We start from the raw sequence: 7,576 nt of genomic DNA, 5'->3' as shown, positions 1-7,576 counted from the left end.
AAAAAGCTCTAAATATCTAAACAATGTAGCATCGACATTAAAGTACTGGTCTTCGGTTCATAGGAAAGCATAAGGGTTTTGCTTATTAATATCAATGAAGCTAATGCATTGGAAAAAAAGAAATAGGACATGAATAATAGTTATTGAACTCAGCTGAAGTGTTTTTACTTGGAACACTCAGCCTTTATTTTGTGAGTATTTTTGTTGGAGAGAGAAGGCCTCTACTGAAGAACTAAACTGGTCTATGGAGACATTGGTGTTCCAGGAGCAGTATAACTGAGTTTGGAGCACTCTGTTATTCTAACCTCACTTTCTCTGTTGCCATTCTCCTCTCTGAGATCTCTCACTCTCCCACTGCAACATCCATAAGCATTTTCCCAGCTTCAGAATACATACTACCTATTATGATGTCTTAATAGAAAAAAAGTAGCTATTTGAAAAGTACTTTCATTCTCCATCTGGGTATAAAGGGCTAACTGTATGATTTTAAATGGGCATTGTATTTGAATTACAATTGGCAACATTTCAAAGTAACATTTTAAACATAAATAATAGTAATATTACAACTATTACAGTTTAATGAAATGATTTGTAGGCTCTAAGGGGGGAAAATGATTCTTGGGTGGGTAATGGTTCTAGCTCCCTAAAGGGTTTCTTCTTGGGACCTTTCCTGCAAGGAAAACCCTCTGTTGTTGGTTTCTACACAGAACCTTTAAGGGTTCCTACAGAGAGACAAGCTGAAAAACGTGTTAGGGGACTAGATTTTGCATGTTTGCATCACGATGCAGAAACGGAAAGAAGCTCTACACTCTCACTTGCTTTTCTCTGGGAAGCTAATTGCACGCCATACCTACCTACAATGCTGTGCATCAAGGAGTCTCCAGGAAGTGTGTCTGGTTGCCTGAAAATCAGTTTCAGAGAGATATTGTTCCAAATACATCTTGGCATGCTCACAGAGTGCATCATATCAACCAAGTCTTTTAGTGAGATAAGGTACTCAAGTAATACCAATACCCTGTTCATACAGGAAACATATATATCTATGTCTTGTTTGACTGACATGAAAGTCAGTAGGATTGGTATAATTGATTAGCTGGCTGAGGGAATACCACATAAGTAATCCAAATTCACCAGTTTGTCTTGCTTAGATAACGTACAAGTCTGATATTCTCTTTATTTATAAAAGATGTAGCCCAACCGTGGCATGATCTTGGTTTCTCTGAGGCTCATACTTGTTGAAAAGGGGTGTTTTTCCCAATTATTTGCGTACATATAAGTCCTTCCCCATTATGTATCCACCAAGTCCAAGTAAATTCCTCGAGTTACTTGGGCAAGGGTAAACTACTGCAATTACACTAGTAGTCCCCAGTGTATACAGGTCTGGACATAGTCAAGGCTAGGGCCTTCTTTTAGGTTGTTTGTTCCCTATTCCTTAGGAATGCCACTGAAATGGTCTTAAAAGAAGTACCGTGTAAAATTTCATTGTTCATTTTTAATTCAATTCTTTTTGGTTCCCAGAAAAGGTGTGACACCCCATCTTGAATCTCTGCCAGTTCTGTTGGTTCCAGATGTGGAATCAATTGAGTCTTGTCATGCATGACCAGATCTCCAACTTGCTGCACTGGATAAATAACATACATTATACATTTAAAGGACCACAGTTTTCCATTAAGCCTATCACTGGCTATGAGGATGTCCACCAGGTTTATGTAGGCTGCTTTGTTTCCACTGAGATGGAGGGACACAAATTTCTTTCCTTATTGGACAACTGGGACACAGGCTTGACTGCTTGTCTTACTGTGAATATTGTGGCCCGTGCATTCTGATAGTCCTCTGTACTTTAGCAGGGAGACATGGCAGTGTAGGGGGTAGTGTTGCTGCCTCACAGATCCAGATTCCCAGGTTTAATTCTGAACTCGGGTTACTGCAGAGTTTCTGTGCATGTTCTCTCTGTGCCCATGTGGGTTTCCTCTGGGTTCTCTGGTTTCTTCCCACCTCCCAAAAAACATGCCAGTAGGTAGATTGTCTAAGATAAATTACCCCTAGTGTATGAATGTGTGTGTATGTGGTGTCTTGAAATGGGATAGAGTCCCATCCAGGGTGTATTACTGCCTCACACCCAGTGTTCCCAGGATAGACTCCAGATCCACTCCAACTGAAAGTGAGTGAGTGAGTCTCCTACATCCGGCTGGCTGACATACCACACTCTTTTGGGATTACTGAGAATAACGTCATCAACTGGGCCTGCCGCATCTCCACTGGTTCCAAATGTGGCTTCACAGCTTAGGACGCAAGAGTGTTGTCATCATCATCATCATCATCATCAGGAAGTTAGTGAGATGTGGCCCAAGTTGGATTACCTTGAGTTGCACGTTGTTCAGTTGACACTGAGTTATTTCCTGCCAGTGTGCCAGTGCAGGTCGACATGGCTATGATTTTTTTCACATCTCAGGTCCTAAAACACATACCAAGCTGTTCAAATTATTAAACATTCATAGTCAGCTAGTGAGTACTGGATGACCAGCTTGTCCAGGTTGTCCTGGCCAAGATACTTCTTGTGCTGGTTGGTTATGATTTGCCAGACCAGCCATGGCCCTTCAGACCTCTCACGCTTGCCGAGAAGCTTGGACTTGTCCTTGGTGGTGGAGCTCCAATGTTGCCTACCCTAGTTTGAGGTCAGATAATAGTTAACTGTGGCCTTACATGTCTGGGCTTTACCTTGTGTTATTATGTTGAACCAATTTCTAACAGAGGCTTCCACAACTGGTGCTGGTATTTGGCTTTTTTGTCAGACTCCACGATGTCAGTTGTCTTGTTACTCTACTCAGAGTATAACCTGTGCTGTGTTATATTGTGTTTTCCTGATTAGCATCAGCCACTTGACCCTGTCTTTGTGCATTTTTACAGTTAGTATGGTTTTGCCTTGTTAATTCAGTGTAAAAGCTTCCTACACCTGTGACTTTGGTGTCAGGTCCTGTGGGATCCCAGGAAGCAGTGGAGGTGTACCTCAGGATTAGTATCCCACAGGACCTGACAGGAGTCTAAGGAGTAGGCATCTTTTACACTCATGGGAGGTCAGATATAAAGCTCTCAGGGTAAAGAATGGCCATTTTCTCACCTTTCTTGTAATTAGTCTTGTCATGTCTATTTAGTTTCATCTGTCTTTTCCTCTTGTAGCCCTAGTCTTTGTGCATAGCCTGTCTCTTTGAAGTCTTGCATGTCAGTAGGAATGAAACAAGACACTAACTGCTATATGAATTTTCACTGACACCAGGGATCTCATTCGTGTTTATTTCCAGAGGTTATTTTCTGTGTAAGTGGATTACTTATATAACTTGCTCCATCATGTCATGTCATTATGTGAATATTGATATAAGATCTCGAGTTGTATACAAAATTCTCAGTGTCCTTTGTGTAACCTCATCTGGAATTCATAGAACCACGGTTAATTGAATAACTACTGTTTAGCTTTCTAACATGCTCAGCCTGTTAGTATAAAGAACAGCTTGACATCTTTGCAGAATTCACAGCTAGCTTTTTATCCTCTTGGAAATGGTACAATCCTTGCAAAGCGTTTCAGCTAATAATTATGTTATCCCACTGATATCTAATGAGAATTCCCACTTTACATTTTGTTTGTTTTGTCTACAAGATGTTCCTGCTGTGATTATGACTTTAGTAGGTTTTTATGTGATTTGGCAGACTGAGGCCAACTGCATCAACTGAGGTTTACTTTTCTGTAGATGTATTCTGTTACTGCATCAACCAAAGTTACAGACATCTTGTTACTTAAATGTGTCACTCTTTAAAAAAAAAATCAATTTCTGTCCTCTTAATACTTTGAGTGGGATTTTTGCCTACATTTGCCTACATTTTTTGCTGTACAATTACATGGCGATCAAAATAAACAGAAATGGAAAAGTAGTTAAAACAAAGTCTACTGTATTAGGGGTTTGGATGGAAGTGAAAGTTAGATGCGGTGCAATTTCATGCAATTACTGAATTGGCAGTAGTAAAAAAAAGCATATTATGTGACTGAATATCTTTCGAGGATATTAATCTAAAGTAGGCCATGCTACAATCTAAGCCTTTGAGGAGCGAAAAACACAGGGAAAAAAAATCACAGAAGTTGAATTTAACATTACAGCAACTCTCTTATAGCGTGTCATATGGGTGGTGCACAGGTATGATAAGTAAGGATTAAAATATAACAGGGCATGCTGTTATAGGAAATTAATCTGACAAGAAGCCGAGTTACTGTTACCACCCAGAACTTATTTTCCTATAACAGCACATCCTGGAGTGTTTTATTCCTTACTTATCATACCAGTACACTAACTCACTAAGTGTTCGACTCCTCTTATAAAACAGCAATTTGCAGTTTCAAGTTTCATTTAATGTTGTGGAACGTCTGCAAAACCTGTTCTCACTTATATTATAGCAGCTGAGCAGGGAGCATTCCCTCACCAACGTCTCCTTTTTTCTCTCTTTCATGAAGTTAATAAAAGCAAAAAAAACTTGCATCTTGTCATGTTACTGTGAAACCGTCAACTCCTCTATCCTGAAAACTTAAGGTTGCAGCTTTACTTGTGACTGTTACAAAGCACTGACACTGGAGACTCCTTCCAAAAATTCAACATAAATGTCTCACATTTTTATGTGGACTGTCTTCCATACGAGCACCTGAATTAGTAAGGAGGTAAACAACTTGGCGAATGATGATGACACTGAAGCAGAGCTCGTCATCTTTTAACATGGATGCTAGTTAACCACATTTGTTGTATATTTGCTAATTGTATGCTTAGAAATTCAAACAGAGGATGTTTAGAATGAGATGGGCGAACACATATTTTTAAATGGTTAAATGCATGTTTTCTTATATTCAATGTTAAAATGCTTTTAAGATTTACACCCCACTCATGGAATCACACAGGTACTGGAAAAGGAACTGCATTGTGGAGATTATTTAGATTGAAGTCCCTGGTTTACTTGATCTCAAAGTACTTCCTGAAACATGGTGGTACAACAACTGATTTGAGAACCACTGCTCTAAAGACTCACTGTTGAAAGGGGCATCGGGGGCTCAAAGAGGACTCAAGGACCGTGATGGGGTTGGATTCACTGTTGTCCAGAGCGCAGACCATGGTTTCCAGGAACAATGCAGCTGATGAGATGCTCTCCAAGGAAAATATGGGTCTGACATCATGGGTTCTTAAATCTCACAGCTGAGCCAACACGCTCTTGCCACAATCAGCACTCAGTGAATTTCCACTGCTGAGGGGAAAGAGGGACTGAAAGAGGGGAATGGGGTGTGAATATTACCCTAGAACTTGTGCTAATATCTGATTGTGTTATGGGGGAAAAAAAAGATTTTAGGCAAAAAAATCATGTTAAATTCATTTAACACACTTATCTCTAATTTCTGGTTATAATATACACAGTATATAGGTCGGGATTTGAGGATGTTTCTCACTGATCCGTATTAATAAATATATCATTTGCAATACATGCAATTCACAGAATTATGCTTGTGCCAGTGAAGCTGTACATCTGCTCTCTGGCATTCATTAGCAATGAAAATATAACTTTGTTGGTGTAACACTAATTCTTTTCCCCCCTAAAATGACTGTGGGGAAATGGAGAGAGCACTGAAATAGACCACAAAGTTGTTTAAAAGACAAGAGTGCATGTAAGTAGTAGAGGCTTGGAGCTTCAGTTTCAGGGTTAGGTCCAGGAACAGTGTCCTCAAATGCACTCGGCACTCGCAGTACTACCCTAGACTGCCTCTGGAGAGGAGCATGGGAGGCTGTTATATGAATCCTTTGTCTCCTGTATTTCAGGAGCATGCTGCTTTGCCCAAATTGCTGCTTCTAATCACTGTTACCCGATTTCAAAAACAACAAATAACCACCTTGATCGATTAGTAGTGAAGTGTAGCTCATGACATGACCACGAATACTGAATTCCATTCCCAGCTTTCAGGCTGTAATTTGCCTAATTGGAGCTAATAATTGATTTAGTATTAGTCACAGGAGAAGATGGATGAAATAAGATTCAGAATAGCTGGACCAGGTTCCTGCCTGCTGCCTGCTCCACATTTATAAACCATTATGTCTGCTGAAACTGAGCCAGGTGGCCAATTTATCTGTTAAAAAGGCTCGGTTGTTCCACTATATATCCATTAAAAAGTGCTGACAGCATACAAGAGCTTTGACCTGTCACTGTAGCCTTTCTCCAAGAAGCTGAACGTGCACTTTTCTCCTCGGTAGACCCACATACTGATTTGTTTGCTTTGGCGCAATAAGCTCTGTTTTAGGAAGTATCACTTTGTCATGCCATGAGAGTTTGTGCCTGGTCACGGGATCCATAGTCAAATTAGGCAAAAAAAAAAAAAACTAAACACACACACATGGCTGTCCTTCATCAGGGCTGTGTGCTTATAATGAATAAAGGGTAGGAATGTTTGACCCCCTGTGATTTAAACTGACATCAATTCAGGATGCCACGATGCCATTATAAAACAATTCTCAGTGCATCCTGTATCTGTATTCAGATTTAAACCCAAAGAGGGCATGGCATGAACCAGATCTTTTTTTAATTAAATATGTACCCTACTACAATGCCTCTAGAAACACTAGAAAAAAGCATGGATGTAGAAATGTCAGCATGGTGTGTGAATTCTGGCTCTGATAGTTTCTCAACCTCAGCTACATCAGTCCAGTTAACACCTGGTCTCATGCACAGTTAATATTTGCACGGTTATTATTTTTGTTTGCACCTGCCTGTAATATTTTCTGCTGAATTGAATTGCTTCTATTTCCCATAATATAAACAGATTAGTTGCCTAACCAGGCAGTTACTAAGGATGAATGAACGAATGCTATGAACGCATCATTCATCGCCACACGTTCATGTTAACGTGGTCTTTGTTTGTTGTGTGAGCTTCATATCTGACTGCTCACTTACGTGTGTATGAAAATAAAACCCGTTTGTACAACTTTTTGGTTGTGTCCTGCAGGATGCCGATGCACACCTCTAGATGACCTAGTTGCTCTAGATGCTCTAGAACGAGATAACCTTGTGAACCTTTCCAGCTTTGAATGGCTTTGTGATTTCGGATGTTCGCTGTATTCCTGATATACTTTATCTTGGTATGACAGTGTGCTTGTTCAGTTCTTTTTATCTGTGCCCATGATAGTCTCAGATTCTTGTTCTTGGCTGACAAGAGTGGAACACAATGTGGTCTTCTGCTGTTGTACCCCATCCATCTAAAGGTTTGATGTTTTGTGCATGCTGAGATGCTTTTCTGCTCACCACGGTTGTAAAGAGTGATTATATGAGTTACTACGGTATTTCCTTCCTGGCTGCTTGAACCTATCTGGCTATTTTCCTCTGACCTCTCCTATCAATAAGATGTTTCCACTCACAGAACTGTCGCTCACTCAGTCTTTTTTTGTTTGTTTTTTGCACCATTCTGTGTAAAGTATGTGTAGAGACTGTTGTGTGTGAAAATCCCAGGAGTTTCTGAAATACTCAATCCAGCCCATCTGGCACCAACATCCATGCCATGGCTAAG

Source organism: Pangasianodon hypophthalmus, chromosome 18 (genome assembly GCF_027358585.1).
Source record: "Pangasianodon hypophthalmus isolate fPanHyp1 chromosome 18, fPanHyp1.pri, whole genome shotgun sequence".
NCBI lineage: Eukaryota > Metazoa > Chordata > Actinopteri > Siluriformes > Pangasiidae > Pangasianodon > Pangasianodon hypophthalmus.
Note: the sequence above shows the minus strand (reverse complement) of the source record.